The sequence below is a fragment of the Ailuropoda melanoleuca genome, chromosome 5 (assembly GCF_002007445.2).
Source record: "Ailuropoda melanoleuca isolate Jingjing chromosome 5, ASM200744v2, whole genome shotgun sequence".
Classification (NCBI taxonomy): Eukaryota; Metazoa; Chordata; class Mammalia; order Carnivora; family Ursidae; genus Ailuropoda; species Ailuropoda melanoleuca.
The window spans coordinates 88,976,497-89,002,806 of record NC_048222.1 but is presented as its reverse complement, the minus strand read 5'-3'; the positions used below and the strand labels follow the sequence as shown (position 1 = coordinate 89,002,806).

The 26,310-nt window shown below is 40.4% G+C and overlaps 2 protein-coding genes across 4 annotated transcripts in view; both read left to right on the top strand.

Annotated features, from left to right (window-relative positions):
• Nucleotides 1–26,310, top strand: part of LOC109489461 (palladin-like) — a 228,795-nt gene that overhangs the window by 161,976 nt on the left and 40,509 nt on the right. The gene's annotated exons all lie outside the window — the stretch shown is intronic.
• PALLD (palladin, cytoskeletal associated protein) overlaps nucleotides 22,223–26,310 on the top strand; it is an 86,433-nt gene continuing 82,345 nt past the window's right edge. The window contains exon 1 of the mRNA XM_034661394.1: nucleotides 22,223–22,338. The gene's annotated coding sequence lies outside the window, so the exon portion shown is untranslated. The remainder of the gene's footprint in view (nucleotides 22,339–26,310) is intronic.

Genomic DNA, 26,310 nt, shown 5'->3' with positions numbered 1-26,310 from the left:
AAGGTGAATGATATTGAATTGAGCCTAATTCAGCAAACATGTGTTGATTTCTGACTGTATAGAAAGTACCAGGTCACTTTCTGTGACACATTCAGAAAAAAATTGGGGGCACCTGGGTGGCTCAGTTGGTTAAGCATTGAACTCTTGATTTTGGCTCAGGTCATGATCTCAGGGCCATGAGATTGAGCCCCCATTAACTCGGTGCTCAGTGTGGAGTCTGGTTGAAATTCTCTCTCCTCCTCTCCCCTGCTGCCTCTGCCACTTGTGCTCTCACTCTCTCTCTCTCAAAATAAATAAAATCTTTCTTAAAAAAAACTTTTTGAGTAGATTTTCAAGAGCTTCTAGCCCATGGAGAAGAGCAGAACATATCTGTAATAAGGCTACTGTGTACTTCAGTTAGCCCATGAGAATATCAGGGGAATTCCTTCGGAGAATATCTGAGAAGACTACATGGAAAGAGGTGGGATTCTGAACTAGGGGTTGAAAACTCAGTAGATGCCTAGAAGAAAGCATGTCCAGAAATCTTAACATAGAGCATTTAAGCAGGCTGAGTATTTTAAGCATTTGCAATGGAGAGCAACTAAAGTGCTTTTTTTTTTTTTAAATGTTCAGTTTGCCAACAAAAAGGGCTTTCGAGTGAGGAAATGGAAAGATTTGTTTCATTTCTTTACACATAGTATTTTTATATACACTATATCTGATGAGTCCAAAACTGGAAATGTTTGTGTGTCTATTGCTTCTATTATTTCTTCTGGTTCTTGCTCATGGTACTGTATTTCCATGTGTCCTTAGTGATTACATAAATATATATATATGTGTATATATATATATATATATATGTGTGTGTGTATATATATATATATATATATATATAATATGTATATGTTTTTACTGTAAGCCTCTGGTGTCCCTTAGGAAATTGTGAGAATTCCTGGAGGCCTGTGATGAAGGTGTCTTCTTCCAGAAAGAATTTGTTCTGCCAGGTGTCTAAAGAAATCACCACTCTGGGACTGTTTTACAGTAAATCCAAGGCCTGAGGGTGGTAGTTTTTTTGTTTTTTGTTTTTTTCCTTTTTTAAAAATCATCCTGATGATGGCAATCTGGGTTGTAAATCTTCAAGAAAAAAAAATGGCCACTTGTAATTTCACTTTCTCAGAACCGTTTTTCTCCCCTGTGCTTCTGAATACCAAGGTAGCTTCCTTTGTAATGCCCTGGCCTTACCTGTGCGGGAATGTCATTTTAACTTCTGGTATATCCTTCGACTGAGGGCCTTTTGGTGAGAGGTTTCAACTTTACGTGAAAGAGTCTATGGTTATTAGGATGGACTTGGGTTTTTTCCTTCTGTCTCTTGTTTTTATGAGGCCCTGAAAACTGAAGCTCATTTTCTAGCTTCATTTTCCCCCAGGGTAAAGCAGCTTTAAGTACTCTGTTTACCACTCTGTGTTCCCACCTTTATTTAAATTTTCCCTTGTAAATTCTTCTTGATAGTGTTTCAGTGTTTTAAGAAAATGATTTTTGTGTTTTATCATGTATTTTGTTATTGTTTGCAATGAAGGGTCAAGATACCTAGCCAGCCGTATTATATGAAACAAATTCTAAAATAAGATTTGCATTTTAGTAAATTAGCTATGTAGAGGATATGTGGGGGAAATTAGGAGATAATAATAATACAAATGACAATGGGATCTGAACCAAGGCACTTGAAGTAGAATCAAGGGATGATAAGTTTAGTTTTGGATTTGTGTCTGAGGTGCTGGTGGGCATCCGGGTGGACATATCTAATTTGTGGTTGGAAAGATGTTTCTGGAACTCAGTAGAGAGATTGAGACTAAAGACATATTTTAGTCATCCACCTAGACAGAGTGATTAAAGTTTATGGAACGGGACAAATACCCTGTCAGAGTCTGTAAAGTAGAGAAGAGGAAGGCTGAGACAGACACTTGAGAATACATTTAAGGATCAGAGGCAGGAAAAATGAAGTTGGTGAACAAAACTTAAGAGGGAGTGGTCAGAGAAGTAGAAAAAGAGAACTGGGAAAACAGGGTGTTGTAGCAAACAGTTGTGGTCAGAGTCAGCCTCTGAGTAGGGTGGGGCTCATTCCTAAGGGGCTAAAGATTAAGCAGGGACCCTGGGCAGAGGCCATTGGATTTGGTGCTTCAGAGACTACTGAGGACCTCCTTAAAAGGCCATTTTGAGTACAATGCAAAGGGAAGAAGCAAGATTGTAAAGGTTGAGAAGAAAATGAACAAACGGGGGTGTGAAGACAGCAAGTATAGAGATTGTGCTTTTAAAACATTAGGTGATGGACTGAAAGAGGGAAAAAAAGGCATCTCAGTGATCCACAAAGGTCATTGGAAGGTGGTCTTAGGATAAGAAAACTTTTGTAAGGACCCCATTGACAAGAGGAAGAGATTTAAAGAATGAAAGTTTAAGTATGGTAGCTGGATGTGGGCCCTGGAGACTGGAAGGAATGGAACCTTGAATGCCATTTGGGGCTTGGGTAGTATTTCAAGGAAGTGGAAGCACTTGCCCTCCAAAGTTAGAGGTTGAGGAGGGGATAATTAAGTGATCTCCTAGATGGAACAGGTGTTGAGAGACTGGGAGAGATTTGGTGACTTGAGGAGAATGGGAGAGGAGAACAAGGTATACTACAGTATTACAGTGAATCTTTTAAGGAATCAGCTTTGTACCAAGAAAAGTAAAAGATTGTGAGCAACTGAAAGAGACAGAATGGGTTGGAGTCATGGTTCAGCTAACAAAATGTAATGTGACTTCCCACCCATATTCTCCAGGATGCCTTTTGAATCTTCCTGCGTGGTCTTTTTCCACTATACCCATAGCAGCTGTGCTGGGTTCAACACATTCTCATCCCTTCTCTTCTAGGTTTAGCACTCATCTGAGTGGAATTGTGTACGTGTTTACTTGGAAGGGAAGATAAATTTCTTGATCCACTCTTGTGATCAGTAGATAGGGAAATATTTTTTAACCAATAGGTATTCAAAAAATGTTTATTGAAGAGAAACAGAAATTCAGAGTATTAGAATTAAGAATATCTTTTTAAAGATTTCAAGGGGAAAAGGGGTATTTCAGCTTGGGTGTTAGGGGTTTGGAACAGAAGTATGAAAACCAAATAGAGGGGATGAAGGTGACAGTCCTACCCTAATCTACTTGCTAAAGATCTGTTGAATGAGATAAGAAAGGTGGTTGCAATAGAGCAGTTTCAGGAAGTTTGTTCAACAACATGGAAAAGGCCAAAGGCATGAAGTGGGACATCAAAGAGTGGGAAAGTGTATTTCAGTAAATGGAAGAGCATGAAGTGAACATGGTTATGATGACAGATGAGATACATGTCTGTGAATGACTTCCTGAAACTCTCCTTGTTCTGTTAGATTGGTGAGACAAAGACCAGACTTGGGTTTACAGAACACTAACCTCAAACTGTGGCTTGAAACCAATTAAGAGCCAAGTAAGGATTACTCTTGACCCTCTTTGTCCAAATCTCACCTCCTCAGACATAAGTTAGCACAGACCATTAGTAAGGGGTATCCAGCACGTGCTGAGATTCCCTGCTCTCGGCCATTTCACGAAGGTGGTTAGCTTAAGTTCATTTGTCAGGGCACTGTGTCCATAAGAATCCCTCTCTTGGGCCTCTCATGGTTGATCCCAGAGTGTGTCAGAGAGCTGATCTGCATGGACAGAGAAAGAGGACAGGGTCTGTGGAATAGAGTTTGGCAGAAATTTCAACAAGAAAGCATCTAGGATGGCAGTGTGAGTCATGGCCAGATGTAAGGGGAGACTACATTTCCAACGCACTGCTGGTAATAATTTAAGTTACACTCTGTGTCCTGCCTGCTAGTTTGCAAAGATTTTTCAATTCAGGAGAGATCTCTGCAGCTCTTCCTAATAGTAGTTTAATGAGAAGACATCATGTTATGAGCATGTTATATTCACAGTTAGGCCTCCTTGATGAGTATTTAGGTTCAAAGTCAAATCTGAGGAATCAGCTTCCAATTATACTCATTTGCTTGAAGTTGTATAATGAAGAGTTATGCGTGTGTTTCTTTTTGCATTTGAGACAAATGTGGGGAAGCATATGGCAACCATTTTCCTTCTTCCCCCATCAAAACCTGGAGTATAAATATGGGTGTGGAAATTAGAGCAGGCCTAAAAACTGCACTGATTTCTGACCCCCCACATCTACTTGTGGGCTTGAGTGCCAGGCTCTCTGGGAGAAAGCTGTGCCTCGCAGGGAGGGACCTCCCTAAAGGCAAATAGATGGTTGGAATGCTAGTGTGGAAAGACTCATCGTCTCTGGAGCGCTTTCAGTGCGGATTTCTTTTCTTTAGTGAGAGGTAATCATTTTGAAGAAACCTAAATGGTAGTCTATTTCTTGCCTCATGGTTGAAGGTCCAAATGATGCATTTTTTTCCTTCAAAATAATAACTCCAAGAAAAGATTCAAGGCTGTGGGAGTTACAGAGAGGATGGTATGATGCAGATATTATTGATTTTATTAGAATCCTCTAATTGTTTTCTCCCTTTCAGATTAGTGCTCCTCTTGCTACATCATGCCACCATCATGCACAGGGAACAGAAAAGGAGGACATGCTCTGTGAATCCTCCCCTGCTTTAGAGCAAGGTGGTTACAATCAATTTAGGATGAAAAGCAGGAAGGGTGCCTAGGTGGCTCAGTCGGTTAAGTGTCTGCCTTCGGCTCAGGTCATGATCCCGGAGTCCTGGGATCAAGCCCCACATTGGGCTCCCTGCTCAGTGGGGAGCCTCCTTCTCCCTCTCCCTCCCTCCCTGCTTCTGCTTTCTCTCTCTCTCTCTCTCAAATAAATAAATAAAATCCTTAAAAAAAAAAGAAAAATTAAAAGCATAATCAGATATGTATTTTTTAAAAGATTTATTTATTTATTTGAGGGAGAGAGAGACAGCATGAGTGGGAGGGGCAGAGGGAGAGGGGGAGAGAGAATCCCAAGCAGACTGTGCTCAACACAGAGCCCAATGTGGGGCTCGACCTCATGAGCCTGAGATCACGACCTGGCCCGAAACCAAGAGGTGGCTGCTCGACTGACTGGGCCACCCGGGTGCCCCAATCAGATATATTTCAAATGTTAAATTTGATGTATATAATATTTTGACTCCCCTATACAAAAAAAAAATCACTTTCGGCTTCTTAAAAGCTAATTAGTATGATCAAATAATAAGTGCATCAGAAACCTTCTCTCCCACCTCTGAGCTCCCCCTTATGGTGGCCCCTGAGCCCAGCGGTAAGATGAGAGTGGGGTATAGAAAGAACCAAGCTAAAGTGAACTCTGAATCCAGTAGGGAACGTGTGGGATGAAGCAACAACAAAAAAATGTATTTACAGCCTGTCAATAATAGGTTTTGCCAGCATTTTTTAGACGTTCCAAACCAGTCTCAGAAAATACATGATCCCAAGAACACGAAGAGAAAGGTCAGTTTAAGTCAGCCCAAATTTATGGCTGAATTTGGGAATCACTAATGTGCAGACCACAAACCCAAAATATAAGAACCAATAAGCTTTCTCCTTCTACGAGTTTGGAGTTTAGAAATTATTCGAAATTATTTTAATCTAGTAATTCCTGATTTTTTTTTCCACTTAAGAACTCACATTTCAAATATCTCAACTAATGTGTCAAATGTGTCGCCCAGCAAAGAGGGGCAATACAAATGGAAATTGATTAAATAACACTTTAAATGGTCTGTCTTGAGCAGTTATGCAATTTATGCTAGGCTTTTGGGAATGGTTGAGCTCTCGTCACATTGGGAATTGTGATTTAAAATGATGTCTGCATTTTAGGGGCTCCTGGGTAGCTCAGTTGGTTAAGTGTCTGACTCTTGATCTCAGCTCACGTGATGATCTCAGGGTCATGAGTTCAAGCCCCACACTGGGCTCTGTCCTGGGCAAGGAGCCTACTTTAAAAAATAAATAAAAATAAAATAAAATGTCTGCATTTTAAAGATGTGGAAAGTAAGATTCATAGGGATGAAATGATTTACTCAAAAGTAATACAGCTGCTTTGCTACAAAACTGGCAAGAGAACGCAGGTCTCTAAGCACAGTCTTGGGCTAGTTTCTGGATGCCAGTGGTTCTCCATGATGCTTCACAGAACACGGGGCTGAAAGAGAGCAACAATGTTTTTTTCCGAATTGTGGCAGAATGTTCTCAATTTAAAATTTTTCTCCCATAAAACAATGAATTTTTTGTTGTTTTAGGGACTGCTACCACTTTTCTTCTTAATGACAACAAGATGAGTATGCAAACATAAACAGTAATTTAAGAAACTCAGAAACAGACTTTCATAGATTTCTTTTCCACGGACGTGGTCTGTGACCGTGCTTCAGTATGGCAGGCATGCAGGGTCCTTTTCCTTTTTGCAGAATTGCCAGGTGTTCCTATTAAATATAAGAGTGTGTAGAATGTCACAGCTTCCATGTGCTGTCAAACCTGAGCCAGTCTGAACTCACAAGCCATGTTGTCAGGCACCTTCAGATTCCTTAAGGTTACAACCAATGGGAACGATTGAAAGGAGGTTTATAACTTATACCCTGCCTATATCCAAGAAGGATTTAGGACTTCTATCAACAGGAATTCATCCAAGTCAGTCTGAAACTGTTCTAAATAAGAGGGTAATACACTTTGGGAATTTGGTAAGCTGAATGTTATTTCCACATTGGTCACCATGGTGAACACAAATAAGCACAATTGACGGAATGGCAACAAGGCAGCAAGAAGATGTGCTTTCTATAGAATGTGATCTGTTCCTTGTAACGATCAGTGGGGACTCTAAAGGCTGGTCGCAGCATCTAGTCCAATGCCTGATAAATAACAGAGCTTCAATAATGAGCACAATGGACCAGGGAAAAGTACTATTTTCAGTGGCTAAATGAGAAATAATATTCAGCGATAGGATATCCTGTATGTTTATATTACTTACCTTTGGAAACAAGCTCCGATTCTTTTTCAGGGCAAGTGTTGGGAACACATTGGCTATTGAATCACTTAAGGGTACTTCTGGGAAAATAGCTCATTCTTAATTTCTCAGTCAAGTTAGACAAGAGCTAATTGCAAAAGGATTAAAACCTTGAAAACTGCTTTGTTCAGCTTATTGTTTCAGGTTTCCCTTTGGAGTGTGGATGATGTGTTTATGTGACATAATAAATACCACCATCCGCTTTGTTCCAGGAACCAAAAGGCTATGTGCTTGCCCAAGGAATTTCTTGGTTGTTTATATGTAAGGAAACACTGCTCTGTTTTATTGGATGGGGCCGTTGCAACTTCTTTCTTAAATAGGGAATGCAGAGAGCTCTATTCCCCACACACACATCTGAGCAGAGAAACCAGAAAATACCCCCTTCCACACTCCAAATGCCTGGCTGTTTTCAACTCCAGAGAGCAAAGTGAATTAACAGTGACTGAAAAACGGGTGTGTTCTTCACTTAGGAACCCAGAGCTTTTCTACGTGTTATTAGCATATCCATTTGGGCCTATGTTCTGTATTTCTTAAAGTATTAGATTGGAGTATTTGTCATGTACTATATAGAGATTCAAGAAAGTGAAAAACAAAACAGAACCACTCTATCAGCCAAATTTAAAAGCCAGAACGTGGAGGAATGATATAATCACAAATTAGGCAGCCTGAAGTTTTTTTGGGTTTTTGTTTCTTTTTAAGCACATACCCTGCCATATGAGGAGGGCAGTTGTGTGAAATACAGGCTTTGCGGTGACTTCGAGTGTATGCAACAGAGCAGTCTTTCCAAACAGCTTAAAGCTCTCTGGTCTCTTATGATTTCCAAAAGGTACTCCTTAAATGGGCATAACCGATGGGTGATTGGCGAGTGAACAACAGAGAAGGCTGAGTCACAGTGACCTGCTGAAGCCAGCCTCGTGTGTGTGTGTGTGTGTGTGTGTGTGTGTGTGTGTGTGTGTGTGTGTGTGTAGGAAAGGGGGAGCAGTGGGCAAGGGGCGGGTGAAGGGAGGCTGCAAGCTTAGCAGAATGTTTGAACAAGACAAAGAGCGGTTCCAGCAACCAAATAAGGAAGTCAGCGCTGAAGGATTTCAGAATAGAAGTGTGTCAGAGACTCAAGGCAATCTGGGAGAGTAAAAATAAGCAAAGAAAAATGTCAAAGGATTTTTGTTTCACTTACACAAGATATAGAAGGAAAATGGTATCTCCTCTTTAAGCAGAGAGAGAAACACAAAGTGTATCTTTCCCCTTCTGGTGGCTTTTTGTAGACATGTCTGAAGAGATGTTTAGAAACTCTTTGAGCAGCTGAAATAATAAGCATTTCTTGTTAAACATGAAAAAATGTAAATTGTACATTAGAAGCACTGTAGTACTCCTTTTATGTATAATTGATGACACTTTGAGCCAAAGATGATGAAAGTTTCCAAGAAGACACAAAAATATTTTGAATCCCATTTTCAGAGATGGCCTGAATGCTGAGTTACAATTGTATCCATTGAGAAGAAGCTTACCTCTTAACGAGTTACTTAAATATCCAGTAGACACATTGTCTAATTAAATATGTTGACAGTTACTGAAGATGTCAGAGGAGGCATTTATGCAGAGAAACTGTCAGTGCCTATTTTAATCTTCTCACTCTCATCTCCCAAACTCTCCATAGTGGCAAATAATATTTGTTCCCAATAATATGAATTGACACTGATTTTATTTTGACACTTTTGTAGTGTGGGTGGAGAAGAACTGAGATTTGGAAGAATTATTTCAGGACATTCCTAAACATAGTTAGAAACACCTTTTTATGCTACAAAACCAATAGAGGGAAGTTGTTCCTATTAACCAAGAAATCTATTTATTTATGTTCCTAGCCAGAAATAGGTATAGGACATTAAACTTATATCGGAATTTGATTAAATCTTCACTAACTTGGAACTGTTGGCAACTTTAAGGGAGGCAAGTGAATGAATGAACCTACCCTTCTGCTCCTCAAATATAAAATTGGCCAGCCCTCAGTTGAATCAGAAAGTATCAGAACACCAATTAATAGGAAATAGAAGAATTTGCATATAATTGAACTGACTGGAGGGCAGAAATGGGGAACAACACAGCACACAGATTGACCACTATATCAAGGTGATCTTAGAGTGCAGTACAACCTGGTTCCAAAAATAGCCACTCCTTTTAAATTTAGGTATAAACCCCATTTAATAACCCTCTTTAGGAAGATGTTATCATCAGGAGAAAATGTTTATCATCACTAACAAAGAATTGGGTTCCTTAAAAAAAAAAAGAGAGAGGAGAAGAAGAAAAGAAGAAGAAGAAAAGAAGCAATTCAGCAATAAATATCAAGAGTTATACAATCAGCATTTGACCCCAAAGTTATACTTTTCAGTATTTGCCCTAGGGAAATAATTCAACAGAGGAAAAATATATAAGCCTGAAAATGTTCACTGTAGCATTTTTTAAAAGATTTATTTATTTTAGAGAGAGAGCATGTGGGGAAGAGCAGAAGGATAGGGAAAGGGAGAGAGAGAGAGAGAGAGAGAGAGAGAATCTCAAGCAGATCCTCTCTGAACACAGTGCCCCACACGGGGCTGGATCTCACAACCCTGAGATCATGACCTGAGCTGAAACCAGGAGTCAGACACTCAGCTGAGCTACCCGGGCACCCCACTGTAGCATTCTTTACAGTTTCGGAAAAAAGAAAGAAACTTAAGAGCCAAAGAACACAGAATGTTGGTCTCCTTGTCTTAATTAACGAAATATTATGCAGCCTTTAAAACTACTAATGGTAAGGCTGTGAAGACAAAAACATTAATGATAGTATAATGATGCTGAAAATTTAGCTTATAAAATTATACACTCCTGGTGTAGCTATGCTTTGAAGACTGGAAAAGACTGTGGGAAAATAAGAATGCTAGTGTATTATGATTATGGATACATTCTTTTGTTGCTTTTACTAGTATGTTTTCATAATAAACACTTTTAAAAAAATGATAAAAAAACTAAGAGGCAGTTTCCAGGGTAAGAAAGAACTGAAGCTTCAGAGTTTGTCTATACCAGATATAAATCACAGAGTTCAGTTTGCATAATGATATTGTACCAAAGTTGGTGATTTGGAGAACTGCTTTATTTACTGACTTGATAATGTCAATTATTTGCAACATAGCAAAGCCAGCTGTAGTTCTCAGAGAGAGAAGCAGATACAGTATAACTGCAGAGGCTCCTGGGCCATTTCTCTGGGATCTCTCCAGAATAGCTCCGATTAATGCGAAGTAATCAGAAGCTGTCAGAGTTAGTTCAGGATTCAAAAGTGTCACCAGCAGGGCTGCATTTGAAAGAGGAAAAGACACTGTTCCACCTACACAGGGATCTCCTTTTCAAAGCGCCCAGTGGCACCTGGTAGTGCCTTGGCATTGAGAGCTCCGAATTCTAATTTCTGCCCTCAGAGCAGTTCATTTCATCTTTCAGTGCTTCACTTTTGATCCCTCTGCTACTGAAAATAATTATAAAGACTTCCAAGTGTTTAGGAAGTACTTTGCATAAAGCAGCTCATTTGAATTATTTACAGGAAAAAGTTAATTGAGACTTAGAGCAATGCACAAATTATTTATATACCCAGGCATCAAAAAGCAGAGAAGCAAAGTAATCTGTCTTTATAGAATTTCCTGTGGTGATTTATAATAACTGTATAATAATTATAGATGTTAGCTGTAAACTCATCCAACTCCCTATAGTGCAGATTTGAAAATCGAAACACAGGACTCGAAGTGAATTGTGCAAGACCTGAGTGAGTTAATGGTGGGGCCAACTTGCTTGTGGAATATAGTATTTAAGTCCCTAATGGCTGGTTGTCCATCAAGTCTCTATTTATTGCCCTTCCCTTCTTGCTCTTTTCCTGTGGTGAATTTAAGTGGCACTTCCATCAGTCTTGTTTTGACAGACTAAGAGTTTAAAAGAGCTTTAATCTATATTCTTGACTTAGTCAAGGTGGTACCTTAGCAGTTTGCTTCATCTAGTTACTTATTTGGAATATAAACTCCTTGATGGGGACACGCGGCCATGTTGCTCGGTAATGACAATAGAAATTGCTAAACTCTTGGCAACAATATCATGTGCAGTGGGCCACATAATTTACAACAGGTCAGTGAACCCTCACAGCAGCTCCATGAGGTGTGTAGCATTATTTCCATTTTACAGAGGATGAAACTGAGGCACAGAGAGATTGGTAAGTTATCCAAAAATATCCACCTAGCAAGTGACAAAGTGGGGATTCAGACACAAAGCCTGAGCTCTTAAATATGAAATCATATGACTTCAATGAAATCTTCTTGAGTATACACTTAAAGTGCCACAAGCAGGTGACAGCTCTCTTCAAAATATCCAAAGGTGAGGGGCGCCTGGTGGTTCAGTTGGTTAAGTGGCTGCCTTTGGCTGGGGTCATGATCTCTGAGTCCTGGGATCGAGCCCTGCATCAGGCTTCCTGCTCAGTGGGGAGTCTGCTTCTCCCTTTGCCTCCCCCACCTCCCCGGTCATGCTTACACGCATGCTCTCTCTCTCTCTCTCAAATAAAGAAATGAAATATTTTTTAAAAATATTCAAAGGTATGAGAAAGAACTTCCACTTTAATTCAGAAAATAAAACTTTGGGCTTCCAAACTTTGGCAATCTGTCAGTTTGAATATAATTACAGAGCTCCAAAAATTACCTGCATGAATACAACTTAGGAAGTAGACATATAAAATTTGAAATAGAAATCAATGAAGGAATCCAATGATACTGTTCTTATATATTGAGGATCTCAGTTTAAATTGTTAAACAGAACTGAATGTCTCTGCAATTTCTTGGGTTATGGGTCCTGCCACATCAATAGGAAAAAAGATTTGGCAGGTCAAATGCTCTGCTTATGTACAACATCCAAACTCCAAGAATAGCAGACATAGAGCTACACCCGGAATAATCTATTCTGTAACTTACAGAATGGGAGTGGGACCCAGGTGGGGTGAGCTCCAGTCCTCTGCTGTGGCTTTCTCAAGTCTTCAATTGCCTGGAATATTTAGTTGAATCTGTTATAGAAGGAGTAATTTGAAGGAATTACTTTGACTCATTCTATACCTCTCCCCAAATTAGTGTAAAATGGACCAGAAGGCTTCATCTTAAATTAAATTTGCATATTTGAAGCCATATATCGATGAACCATATGGTGCTAAAGGTAAAGCTGGAAATGGAAGTCCTAAAGCAGACCCTCAACCAGACACCATCTGGTGAGCTGAGTTGATTACCTAATTTGTTCTCCATCCCTTTCTATCTTAGCTTAAAACCATGAGATACCATGTTTTTTTGGTCATTTATCCTTGTTAGATATTTTGTATACGTGTATATGTGTGAGTGTGTGTGTTACACATATATATACAAATATGTACATGTATCTGTAGTTTACATATACAAACATAAACTTTGTACATGCGTTATGACATATAAAATATACACAAAGAAAAGTTTAAAGGATAAGATGAATATAAATATAAAGAGAGGTTTTAGTATTTTTCTCACTTCTCAGTGGATTATCATTGAAAACCGCTGCTCTGTGTGATACCCCAATACCCACTTGAAGAGTTGCCACAAAAGTCCTACACCCCTAGGTCAGGGTGGGTTGAACTTAGGCCTGATCTTAGAACCATCTAGCTGAAGAGAACATTAGTGGTCATGCAGTTCAGCCTCTTCGGTGAACAGATGAAGAAAACATGAAACTAAGGGACTTTTGCCTAAATGCCTCATTTCTGAGGACTTAGGACCTGATGAGTTAATTTGTTCTATTAAAAGTCTGGTATACTTGATATTTGTTAAAATGATAGATCTTAAGTGGTTTCACCCTCCCCCCCCATACACACATACACACAAAGAGTAATTGTGTGAAATGATGGATATGTTCGTTAGAGTGTGGTAATCATTATACAAGGTATACTTACGTCAAAACACTGTATTGTAATCCAATAAGGGGCTAATATCCAAAATACATAAAGAGTGTGTACAACTCAGCACCAAAATAAACAATCCAATTAAAACATAGGTAGAAGACCTGAATTTTTCCAAGGAAGACACAGGGCCCACGGATACATGAAAAGATGTTCAGTGGAAATGCAAATCAAAACCATAGTGACATATCACCTACACCTGTCAGAATGGCCCAAATCAAAAAGGCAAGAAATAACAAGTGGTGAGGATGTGGAGAAAAAGGATTCCTTATGCACTGTTGGTGAAAATGTAAACTGGAGCAGCCACTGTGGAAAATGGTATGGAGATTCCTCAAAAAGTAAAAATAGAAATACCATATGATCCAATAATTCCACTACTGGGTCTTTACCCAGAGGAAACAAAAACACTAATTCAAAAAGATATATGCACCCCATATGTTTATTACAATATTATTTATAATAGCCAAGATAAGGAACCAACCAAAGTGTACATTAACAGACAAATGGATAAGGACTGGATAGGGAGGACGAATGTACACACAGACACACATGTGCGCGCGCACACACACACACGATGGAATATTATACTGCCATAAAAAAGGAAGAGATTGTGCCATTTGTGACAACATGGATGGACCTAGACGGTATTATGCTAAGTGAACTAAGTCAGCAAAGAAAGACAAATACCATATGATTTCGCTTATATGTGGAATCTAAAAAAACAAAACAAATAAAAAGCAGAAACAGACTCATAAATACAGAGAACAAACTGATGGTTGCCAGAGGGGAAGGGGATGGGGGCTGGGCAAAATGGGTGAAGGGGAGTGTGAGATACAGGCTTCCTGTTATGGAATGAATAAGTCACAGGAATAAAAGGCACAACATAGGGAATATAGTCAGTGATATTTTAATAGCACTGTATGGTGACAGATGGTAGCTACGCTTGCAGTGAGCACAGCATAATGTATAGAGAAGTTGAATCACTATGCTGTACACCTGACACTAATGTGTGTCAACTATACAACTCAAATTTTAAAAAAGTTTTAAATCACCATGTTGTATACCTTAAATATTTGCAATTATTTATAAATCATAGGTCAATGAAGCTGCTGGGAACAAAATCAGTTTTCAAAAAGTAAGTCTGAATAGATACGCGATAACGCTGAACTGAATTTAGCCGTTGTTTTACCAAATAGCGGAGCGTTTTCGGTAGCAAGAGAACTCTTTCTCTCACCATAAACAACTTGAAATTGAAAAAGAACTCCTTAGGAACTTAAGAAGTGAAAGGTAGAACATTTTGCAGAGGAGGCTGAGTGACACCGGATCAACAGAAGCTCTGGGCAAAGCGGCTGTCTAAATGGGGGAGGGTAACCCAGGAGGGATTAGGAGCTGCTTGCTGACGTGGCCTCATGTGCTGCTGTGGCCTCATGTGCTGCCGTGGCCTCATGTGCTGCCGTGTTGTAACCTTCAACCTGAGGCTAACTTGTTCTTCAGACACAGTCCGACTTCTAAGTGCTTGAGGGATTTTTGTTAAGCCTTTTAAGGGTATCCAAATGAATTAACTATTGTGCTTCACCTACACTCCAGTAATTCACGTTCAGTGGGCAGTTTTATTTTCCCAGATGTGCAGTTGGTTCACAGGGGAGTTATGAGTAATTAACTCGTAAAAGAAACGTCCAAGTGAATGAACAACTGCAAAGCACCTGTTGTTAACAGCTGATTTTGTCTCCTCGCTTAGATTATAAAGAGCTTGAGAATGTGAGACTGTGTTTTCTTCTTTTAAAACCTTGTGACACCTACTGATTTAGGTTCACACAGAAGACACTGTGAATAGAGACTAAGTGGTAGATTTTGTGTTTATAGCTCATGAAAGTGTCAAGGGTTCAGGCAAACAACAGCTACCTAAGATTAGAGCTGCATTATGACCTTCATGGGCCCTCGGCATTTTTGCCTTTGTGCGTCCCTTTCTCCATTAAAAAAAAAAAAGTTAGAATTATATTTTATAACTGCATTGGCATAGAGATGAATATAATCCAGGTTAGATTCATTATTATACAGTCATCATTATAATATTGACATTCATTTTTTCCTTCTGAGTATAAAAATATTTAAAATAAAAAAGTTTTTTCTAGGCTGCCAAAAGTGTTGTGAGCCCCAGCCACTGTATCTACAGTGCCTAGTGGATAAATTGGCCCCTCCTGAGATTATGGACACGGGTGCTGCATAAATCACAAATGGCCTCATCTATTTTTACCCTCGTTGTAATAAAGAACATTGCTGCCCCCTTTTAACTTCTTCTGTTTTTCTTGATGCTTCTCTCTGAGCAACAGATGGTTCAGGATGAGCAGTCCCCTTCTCCTTAAGTAACACCACATGGCCTTGAAAAGCCGGTGGGCTGCACCCCCCCACCCCCAGCATGCTCTGCTAGGGCTGTTCATGCAGGGTCTTTTGGCCATATTGTGATGACTCTGGGGCAGGTAATTGAATGCAAAATTAATTCCTCTGTGATGCCCGAAAGACTGTGCCTTTATCCTCCAAAATGGAGTCCACTTGAGAGGATAATTTTTGTCAGACCAGTTTATCCATTGCTAGCACACAAGGTTTCGTTAAGTGTCATACACTGGGCAAACAAACAAGGGAACAATGACACCAAAGTTATGTCAGGCTTCTCCTTGTGCCACCCACAAGCGCAGACAGAATAATGTTACCACCTATAAGCTAATGAACTAAACGCAACCATGGCGCTAAAACGTGTATATACCTGTTGCTAATAAATTAATCTCTAATGAAGCTTTTTCAAAATTGAGATAACAGTGTGCAGAGGGTTTGGTTTTCAGGAAGCAAGACTGAATTTAGTCTTTATGATTACTGTCTTTCTTGAATTAAAGACTTTACTTTCTCAATCTTAAGTTTGTCAGCTTTGCACAGAAATTACTCTTTTTAAACTGGTGCTCTAAGCTCCCATTTCCCTCAGTGTACTCTTCTCTCTGAACTTTGTTCATGGGCCATGTTTCATTAAAACTCATTACATATAATGAAAGACATGGCCATTTAAAAACATTTATAGGCCACTGGCTTCTCTGAATATAGCGGATTGAACCAAAGTTTAATTCGAAAAGTCAGTTGATTGTCATCCCAATCAAGCGGCCAAATTGCCTACAAATCATTTAACTTTGTCTTAGGTTACTAAAAACAGACAGACAAATATGATATGCTGATACAAGAATAATGGTCTCAATTCTTTGGGACAATAGGACTCTAATTCGCGTCTAATGAACTCATGCATAAAAATCTTGATTTTTATCTCTTGAAATCTAGTATTTCATTGTGTCTATGGTGACATGATCTAACTTATTTAATGGGCCCATCACAGGCAGTATCAATACTATTAGGTCAGTTGTTTTAACTGTCAATCATATAAACTCTATATCAGATAAATTAATTCTCATAATTACTGTTACCAAATATTTCCTCTTATGAGTTTTAGGATCTACATTCAGGGAATTTTCCAATGTGAAATGCATCTATTACGTTTCTGTTTTTAAAGAAAATTTAATTAGAATATTGTCTCATTCTCTTTCCATACTAGGGTCTCGGTTTGCACATTTTATCGTGTCAAAGACATATACTACAAAATAATCTCCACAATTCTTAGTAGGTGGATATCTCTGCTAGCAAACTTTTCATCGCTGCAACCAAGCAAATCCCTGTGTATTTCCCTAATGAGGAAAAGTAAGTACTTTAGAGAACATAATCCTATTAATTTGAACCAGAGGATTAGTTTATTAATTCAAGGGAATGTATGCTCAGGTTTAGGATGTAAAGGATTTGGTAGAGGGAAGATTGCAGAATTAGGGAAAATAGGCCCAAATCCCTCTTCCTGGTAGACGCCGTCTCCTGTCTGTATCCTGTTGGAGTCAGCCGTTTCCTCTGCATGTAAGTCATCATTCTGAGACGGGCATTGCAAACCCATGGCAGCTCCATTACCAAGGTAGTTTCACTCCCTGTATCTCTGGGCACAACACGGAATGATGGCCAATCTGTGTGTTTTGGAAGCATCCAGAGCTGTCTATACGAAGTGAACACAAGACTCCTTATTTTGGTGTCACCAGAGGCAGTAGTATCAAGAGAATCCACTGACGAAGTTCTGTCACCTCACCCATAACCTCATGAATTGCCAGTGAGACTAATCTAAAATATTGAAAATGTGTAATCCTAATCTGATGATGTCATATTTTTCTATTATCAGTCACTATATTTGTAAGACACAGCTTAAGGTTTTTCTTATGCAGGATGAAGCTAAACTAACCAGTCAACTGATAACAGTATTTCCCCATTTACTCAGGAGAGTTGCATAAAAGGCAAATTCCTCCTTTTAACTCTGCGTTTTCAGTAATCCATGTGGAATCTGTGAGTGATTCCATCAGAGCCAGCATAACTCATTTGATTTGGAAAAGGATACTCAGTAATGAGTCAGATTCTGCTGTGGGTGAAGCAGGACATGTTTAGAAACTGCCTTAACTATTTCAGGTCAAACAAACACTGTGTAGAAATAAAACTTTGCAGTAATAAATTACTGATTTATTGATGGATATCTTAGTGTCCTGAGATTGTTAATGGACTTACCATAAATATATGTTTTTCAGTCCAAATTTATATTCTTTGGAGTTTGGGTTCTGGAGTTAACAATTTATGTCATTGTTCCTCCACTTACCCGCTCTGTGTCCTTGGATAAATCGCCTAACCTCTCTGAGCCCGTCTTCCTCCTCCATGAAGGGGGGCATGGCAGTAACAACCATACTTCCGCATGGGTTGTCAAGGAAGATAAAATGTGAGAATGCACGTGAAGTAACTGGCATAGTGTCAGCACAAAGTAAAGTTCAGATTACTGTTTTTTACTATGTTCCTAACTAAATACCGTATTGTGTAAAATACATTCCTGAGATACTAGAAGGCTATAAATGTACGCGTTATAAAGGGGAAGAAAACCAGCCTCCACCTTCTCCACATCAAACACCACATGAGGCACTACACAGGCAGCCTCTCACTTCGGCTTCTTGACCTCCATTTTCCAGGTGAGAAAACAGAAGCTCTGTGAGTTTGAGGTCATGGCAACAGCCTTCGATTGACCCCAGTCTGTGTGGCTGCAAAGCCCATGCCCTCTTCAGGATACCCTGGTACTAGCTGATCTCCTCAGGCCCCCGCTAGCTCCGATTCCGTGATTCCTCTGGAGTCGCGCAGAGGCTCAAGGCTTACTTTGCTCTCACAAACGCAGTCTGTTCTGTTGTTTGCAAGTTCATGATCTTTTTTTACATTCCATGACTGCAGACCTTCTGGTTGTCAAGTTCCCTCTCATGTACTATTTTATGTCCATTGGGTTCTAGTCATATTTAACACAAGTACAGACAGTCCCGTTTCTTTCCCCCTATCCTTTCTCCCTGCTCTTAATAAAAAGTTATGTACAAACCAAAGAGCCAGAAAGTTATCTTGGCCAGTGGAATACATTAATTTGTTTTTATGTTGAAACTATGAATTGCCCTTGGAGGTTTGCCCTGAACCTCTTCCCCTAATAGTCTGTGTTCATGATCACATAAGGCACAGTGTTTAGCCTTTTGAGAAGACACACGTTTTCATTTTTTAAAGATTTCTTACTTTTGTTAAAATAATTTGGTAGTTGTTGATATGGAAACAAATGTGTTTCATAGAAAATGCTGCAATTAATTAGAAAGGTCCACATTCAGAGTGGTCCAAGATTTTTTAAAGGGACTCATTTTAAAAATGAATAAAAAGTTGATTGTGAGCATTCAACTCTCAGAAACGTTTTCCCGGTAATACTAATTGGAACCAACATCAGATGAAATCTGTAATTGCTCTACTATTTTCCTAGTCTTGTTCTTGCTGGTGGACTGGGGTTGGGAACCCTTACAAAAAAGTAGTATCTATAAGAGAAGAAATGGTCCATCCAGCCAAGAGTTTGTACCTTTTAAATACATAGCAAGAGCTACATCAACAAGTTTTTTAAAATCATATCAAAGCACCAGAAATGAATGGAAGTATTCCCTTATGCTGAATTGATATCAGAACATCTTGTACACACCACTGATCACTCTGAGAGAATATGTAACACAAGCCGCCTTATAGGAAATGTGCCAACCCCAAAACCAAAAGTTAAGAAAATCTCAAGTTTTTGGTAATTTTCATTAAAATATTGTTTTAAGCAAAATGCCTAAAGATATACTAACATTCTTTTATTGCTACATATTTATAAAAGGATTGAAAATACAGAATTAGGCCTTAACTTATAGGTTAGACAGGCATGGTCGAATCATTTAGAGTTGTGGTGGTAGTTTTTTGAATGGACATTTGGTGAGAGGATATTGCTTTGCTAACCCATTTACAGAATATTGTTCCCCCTGCCGAGCATATCTGAGATAAGTGCTGTGTAGTACCTGTCAGCAGTTATATCTATAGATCTCCTATCATCTATGATTTGGCTGCATTGCCAAGATCTTGTTGGTTCAGTGAACACCATTTGTTTTTAGTTGTCTTGTTGTTCTTTTTAGCTTTTAACTGCCTGTGTTTCACTTTCTTCACTTGAGAGAATATGAAAAGAACATGTAAAGGAATGGCTTGAAGGATTGCCTTCACCCATTCCACGTTTCCAAATAACCGAACCTTGAGCAAGCTATTTCATCTCCAATTAAATTTATACATTGAAAGCCATAGATCGGTGAGCCAAAAGCATGCTAAAAGTGAAGCTAGACTCAAAAGTCCTAAAACAAAACACTTTAAGTCCTAAATGCCAAATGCTCCCAGGGAAGCCAGAGGGGATCCCAAGAGTACAGCCCCTGGTCAAGTAAAGGTTGATTGCATGTTTGTTCTCCGCCCCTTTCATCTTCCCTTAAAACCATAAAACTCTTAAATTTCAGTTAAGGGAGGAACAGTCTAAAGAGAAGGTTTTTGATCAGAATCCTCAGTGAGTACGGGAGGATGAAGTGTTCTTTTTCAGGCTTGGCAGAAATTCCTATCAGTGCTTCTACTGATAATAGTTTTCACAATTCTGGAACTTGCCAAAGCCATAGCTAAGATGTATCCACGCCTCCCACACTTCATGCATAAAAACCTTAAAAGTTGAAAGCATTAACGTATTCAGTGTTTTGTACCAGCTCGGAGAAAGGAAAACTGGTCCACGTGAATGCTGCTTTTGGGGCTTCTATAGAAGGAATAAAGCAGATGACAGATCTAAGGGGTCATCCTTCTTTTGCTCCCTCTTGAGAGTGAAGGAATTGGATGTTTTCTTGCAGATAATGAATCCATCTGTTCCACCCTACGCACCCTCCCACGGTGGGTAAACATGTACGGTGGTAGGAACCCATGCTTATTTAATTTATTCCTTCTGTGTTCATGTTGAGAATGGAATCCAGAATCATAAAATCACAAAATTTAAGAACCGAAACTTTAAAATTCATCAAATTAATCCCATTATTGTGGAAATAAGAAAACCCCAGAGTTCCACAGTTAAGGGCACAGGTTCCTAAATCCTAACTCTCATTTTAGAATTCTTTCTTCGCTGTCACACTGCAGCCTGCAAGAAAATCCCATGATGCGCCAAGTGATGTCATTGCTGCTGCCCTAATGGCCATTTGACATTGGAATGAGCAAACTAAAAAGTCAAAGGCAAAATTTAATGGTGAAATACTGAGTTTTTTACCTGCTTGTCCTCTCAAAAATTGAAAAGATGGTAGTGCCTGGTGTTAAGCCTAGAAAGATGACTACAGCGTACGTATTATAGGTTAAAAAAAAAAAGTAGGTTACAGAATCATATGTAAATGATGATCTAATCTCTGTTTTATTATGTGTTTAAATACACACATGAAAGTCTGGAAGCAAAGACTGTAGGCTGTTAACAATGTTTATCTCTGGTAGAGTTATAGGGAAACATCCACTTTGGGTTTATTTGAATATTTTACAGACATCATTTTAAATTTACCAATAAAGATATTTCAGAGAGAGTATCTGGCTCAGGGCTGTGAACCTAGAAACGCTATTGTTCAGTATTAATGAAAATAGGGATAAAATTAACTAGATAATTTAAACGTGGTCCACTGGCTATTCAAATCTAGTTGGCATTATTGGCATTTACTTGAAAGGGCCTTGGCACAACAGATGTTCAGTAAATGTTAGATATTAACATTCATTCTTTGATTTTATTGACAGTTTATTGTGTGTAAAAGAAATCTGGTCTCAGTGGTCAAGGACCATACACTCCAGTAGTAACAGGACAGAAATAGCTGGTAGTTGTGCTAACCTAACCATCTGAGGATTATGCACAGAGCGAAGATGTCCTTAGCTGAGCTGGTGCAAGAAAGAATTGCTGGTCTGGCTTTAGGGTTAGGCCCACAATAAATCACAAATTTTACATTGGAAATTAATTCAGGATTCAAAACGTTCATTTCCTACTTTAAAATACTCTGCAGACATCCCCAGGTAGTAGTAGGTTAAAATAAGTGACTCAGAGCCTCTTGTAGTTTATGACAGAAGAAAAAGACAAGATAGGGACCACGTTGCTAAAATATTGCTAAATCAGAATGAGTTACACTTCTTACCCTAAGGGCTCCTAAATTTACTCACTCATTGACAGTCGGAACAGAGTAAGCTAATTAATGGAAATCTAGAAATTATCTTCTTACTTTAAAAAAGGAGTGTACTGCAGGGTTATTTGCACTTTCTTATTTAAATGCCGCGCTCTTTGCATGTACCTGCAAACCCGTAGCACCCCAATAAAATGTGAGTAGCCCGCAGGAGCTGGCCCTCCCCCTTCCCAAGCCTCAGACCCGCAGTTTCAGGCCTTCAGGGCTGCTATCATTCCACCACGGGCTTCCATTCCAGGCCCCAAGAATGTTGCCCTGGAGTCAGAGTCATTGGACATTTCTTCTTAGTCTGTAAAGGAAAAACACAATAAAAAACTAGGGGCAAATCATCCTGCCTTGCAGCCAACATCTCCACTGGCCTAGAAAAAAAAAAGTTAAAAACTTTCCCATTATCAATTCTTCCCAAAAGTTCCGAAAAAGCCTGATTCCTCGCTTGCTGCCCCAAGCAGGGGCAGCAGAAGGATGCAAAGGGCGGAGCGCGGCCCGAAGGAGGGGGTGGGAAGCCTCCGCTAACCTGGGGGCCGCTAGTTGCGGCTTGCGCCACGCCTCCTTTGAAGACTCTTATTTTGAAGGACCACAGACAGCAGCTTTTCAGAGACTCACTGAGTCACGGCGCGGAGCCGCGCTGCTGGGTATATATTGCTGGTACCTGCCTGTGGCCACAGCCCACTGAGCCCGCAGGACTGGGAGTTAGCAGCAGGGACACGGCCCTGAGATCCGAGGTAGGCGCGGGGGGAGTCGGCCCCTCGGCTGATAGAAATGTATGAATTAAAGGGAGCGGAGGGTGTGGGGTGGTAGGCGAGCTGGGGGTGGGAAGGCTTCAGAAGAGAATGAGGGGGTGGGGAGCGGGGAAGCCGAGCAACTTCTAAATGCAGTTTCTACCGGTGGAGGGTCCTTTCGCAGAGCCCCCTCCCTCCCCTTGCTGGATTAGAGCAGGAACCACTGAAAACAGTTCCAGATGGGAATTTTGCTTCATCTTAAGGGGGTCGGGACTGGAGATACTTTGCTGCCTTGGATGATCCCTCCCTCTCTTACAAACTTTTCTGACCCCATCCCTCACTTATTCGGAGCCCCACTCCTACGGGGATCAAACCCGTTGTGGAAGGGCAGGAAAGTGAGGCTGGTAGAGAGAGATTTAAGTGATGAGGGGATGACCTCATTCCCTGGCAGCTGCGGAGAGGGGGGGGGGGAGTTGGTGGGGAGGGTACATAGGGTCCATCCGTCTGGAGCCAAACGGGGGCATTGCGCCCTGCCCTCCCCAGTCCCATCCTCCTTTCTTTGGGAGAATTTACTCTAGGCGCCATTCAAAGAAAGTTTGCTTGTCACTTGGGGGCTTTCCCCCACCAGGGGCCGTGGTAGGCAGGCAGTAGGCTCATCTTGCAGGGCTTGCTGGTGAAGGGGGGTCCGCAGCTCCGCCCCCGCCGTCCCTGGCGGTAGCTGCTTTGTTAGCCAGAGCGCGGGGCGCGGGCCCCTGGACGTGGCTGCAGAGTTAGCGGCGTGCGCCCGCCACGGCAGAGCCAACGGGAAAGGATTGTGTGAACGGTCAGGCTGGCCTTCTCTGGTATGCTGTGTGTTCAGAAATCCGGGGCGCAGAGCTGGGGGCTGGATCCTGGAGGAAACGGACCCCCTTCTGGGACTGGGGGCTTTTCCCCTTTTTGCCTTATTTAACATTTGGGGAAGTTCTGTCCCAAATGTAAGTGGTTCAGAGTCCAGAATGGAGAGTCTGGCCACTGGAGTCTGATGAGGCTTGGGACTATTGCACTTGCTGGGGACTGAAGGGGGCGCACAGGCATCTTTCCACCCAGCTGAGCTGGTTCTTGCTCCTGTAGCAGGCCTGGACGAGCCTAGCCCCGTTGCTGGTTTGCAGGCGAAACATCAGGATGGGTGCGCATTCTTCAGACTGGGGAGTCGCTAGAGCCCTGCGCTAGCTGGATCTACATTGTGATTTGCAGTCACAGAGAACTAGTATGGCAAAGGCAGAAATGGACGGACCCAAGTTTCTGAGGCATGAAATAAAATACATTTCGGTTAACGAGCATTTGAAAAGCTGCCGTCACCACCTTTCCCGCCCCTCCCCCCATCCTCCAGGCTCAGCATTGGTCTTACCAACTTTGGAAACTGCCAAGTTTTGCCTTTGAGGACACTTTCTTAGTTGTGTTATGAACGCTCCTGTCAGAACTGTATCAACAACTGCCACTGAGGAAAAATTGTCCACCTAGTTGTCCAGGGATTTTGGTTTGGTTTGCTTCTGGAGCTCACAGTACAAAGGCACGAGCTTTTTTACTGTGTTTTTACATCCTGAAGGAAAGGGGATATTATCTTCAAGATCTGGCAGACAGCGAATTATTGATAAGGGGTTTGTTTCTATTGATTGATATAACAGACAGTATGAAGTATACGCACCCTTATGCCTTAGAGTGATTGCCTTATTGTACATTGAACAATAAATGTCTGACGAGTAGGCAAGAGTTACATAATCACCAGATATTTCAACTAATTCCTGAGCTTTATTTTTCTATTTTATGTAAAATAAGATTTATTGGATACTTTTCTTTTGTTGTCTTTAGAATAAGGAGAGAGGTGCCCACACCACATCCATTGATAAGGAGCTAGGCAAGTAGAGCAAATAAGAAAACCTGCCAACATTCTAACCATCTCTTCAGCTGTGTGAAAACTTGATAATCTGAGTGAAGAGCATGGGTAGAAGGTTGATAATAACATAGCTTTATTTTGGGGGACTGCTGGAATCCATGAGTCATAATTGTGACAGCTGGTATGGTAAAGTAGCTCGCCAGCTTTAAGTGGCGTAATAACTGCATGTGCCGTCTGTCCCAGGTGAGGACCTTGACTGAGTAAACAACAGATAGATAAATGTCCTAGTTAGGGTAGCCCTGGTATGCTTCAGTATGTCCTTGTGGGCTCTAGGGTTTAGTTGGCTTTTAAAACTTTTTAAGATAACAGACTGAAAATCGAATGCCACTTACCACATTGCACTGTGGTTGATCTCAAACACTTTATAGTATTGTCATCTCTGTAGAAGAGCTGGAGGGTTTGCACTACTTTGACAATGGTTGCTTTTTGTCCCCCAGAATATTATTTTCCCTAGACTATAGTAATTCTTACACTCTACTATATTTGAAACAACTATATATTACTGAAATACAAAGTATTTCCTGGAACTTATCAAAGAGTCCACACTGCTCAAGGTGCTAAAGACATTATTTCAAGAGGAAGTTATTAATTTGTTCGAACAATTGTTTGATTGTTACTCCCACTTTCCACAGTTTTTTCACAATCATTGGGAACTGTAAAAATGTATTAGACACTGTCTTCCCTTCTGTGTATATTTCACACAAACAATTTTGCATCAAAAGGTATTGTACTTTTTCAGTATTTATTTCAGAAGATCCAGGTGAACATTGGGTAATCAAAGTTCACTGTGCTTCTAAAACTGCCTGCTATGCAGTCTCTTGCCAAATAATTCTCTTCAAGGAGATGGGGAGGGGAATAGACAGACACCAAATATACACTTTCAAAATTAAAGATATGCTAAAAGAGCGCTAAACTCTTTGAAAGTGTTTCCAACACATTAAATGTATTGGCTCATCTAAATAATATTCTTTTGAGACATGGAACAAGAAATGGAACTCTACCAGATTTTAAAGAAAGGTGTGGGGAAGATAGGCATTTTGTCCAGGATCATACAAACATAAAATTGAGGCACTCAATTCTGCCTCATTCTGTGTCCCAGGTTTTGGGCCCTAGAAAATCCCTGTGATGTTGCAATTCAAGAGTTTTTTTTTTTTTTTTAACAGGGAAGTTTTGTCTCAGATTTTGTCAAAGGATAAAGAATTGGAGGTGGTAGATGAGAAAGGTTTCATCCAAGGAGATTTGATGGATAGAGAGCAGTAGCACAGACTCGCAAGAAAGGCTTGGAGATAAGATGGAAGTAAGGAAGACCTGAGGTGTCAGGGAAGGAGAAACATTCTAAAATGAGTGGCCTCGACAGCTCCCTGCCCAACCCGAAGACACGGACTTCTGAACAGAAAGTGTTAGCTATCTTACTGGTTATGTGCGTTAGGGTTAACTGTGAAAGGTAACATAAGCCATCCCAGTTAGGCAAGCCTCTCTGACGTGTATATTTGGGGTAACGACTACAAGGAAACAAACCGAAAATGTGGGATGGTTAGTTAACGACTGTTCTCGGTCTCCCACTGAATGTGCACTGGCTCAACTGCCAAAGCTTCACCACTATAGTAAGCTAAGATGGTAATTTTCGCAGTTTGGCTTGGACTTTTGGAAGGCGTAAAGGCTTATTTGATGGAAAAGATTTCCTCCTGAGGGAGAAGCTGCCATTCGCAGACAAGGTGTGTCAGCCAGAAGAAATGAGCAAATAACCATTTTCTGGTTTCTGTTGGCAAAATGTTGCATTTTTCCCCTATGTAAGTGTTAAAAATAGATTCATAGGAAGAGACACAAAACCAAGTAAAAAGAATAGACACGGAAGTTTCACCAATGGGAGACGAGAGAACTAACCTTTGTTGAATAGCTGTCACTAACCAGGCACGGCTGGATGTGTTGCTTTCTTTCACCACACTTCATTCTCACAAAATTCTCTGAGCTAGACCCAACACATTTCCTGGTATTCTAGAACTGGGATCGAGAATGCCATCTGAATAGAAACCAAGTACCAT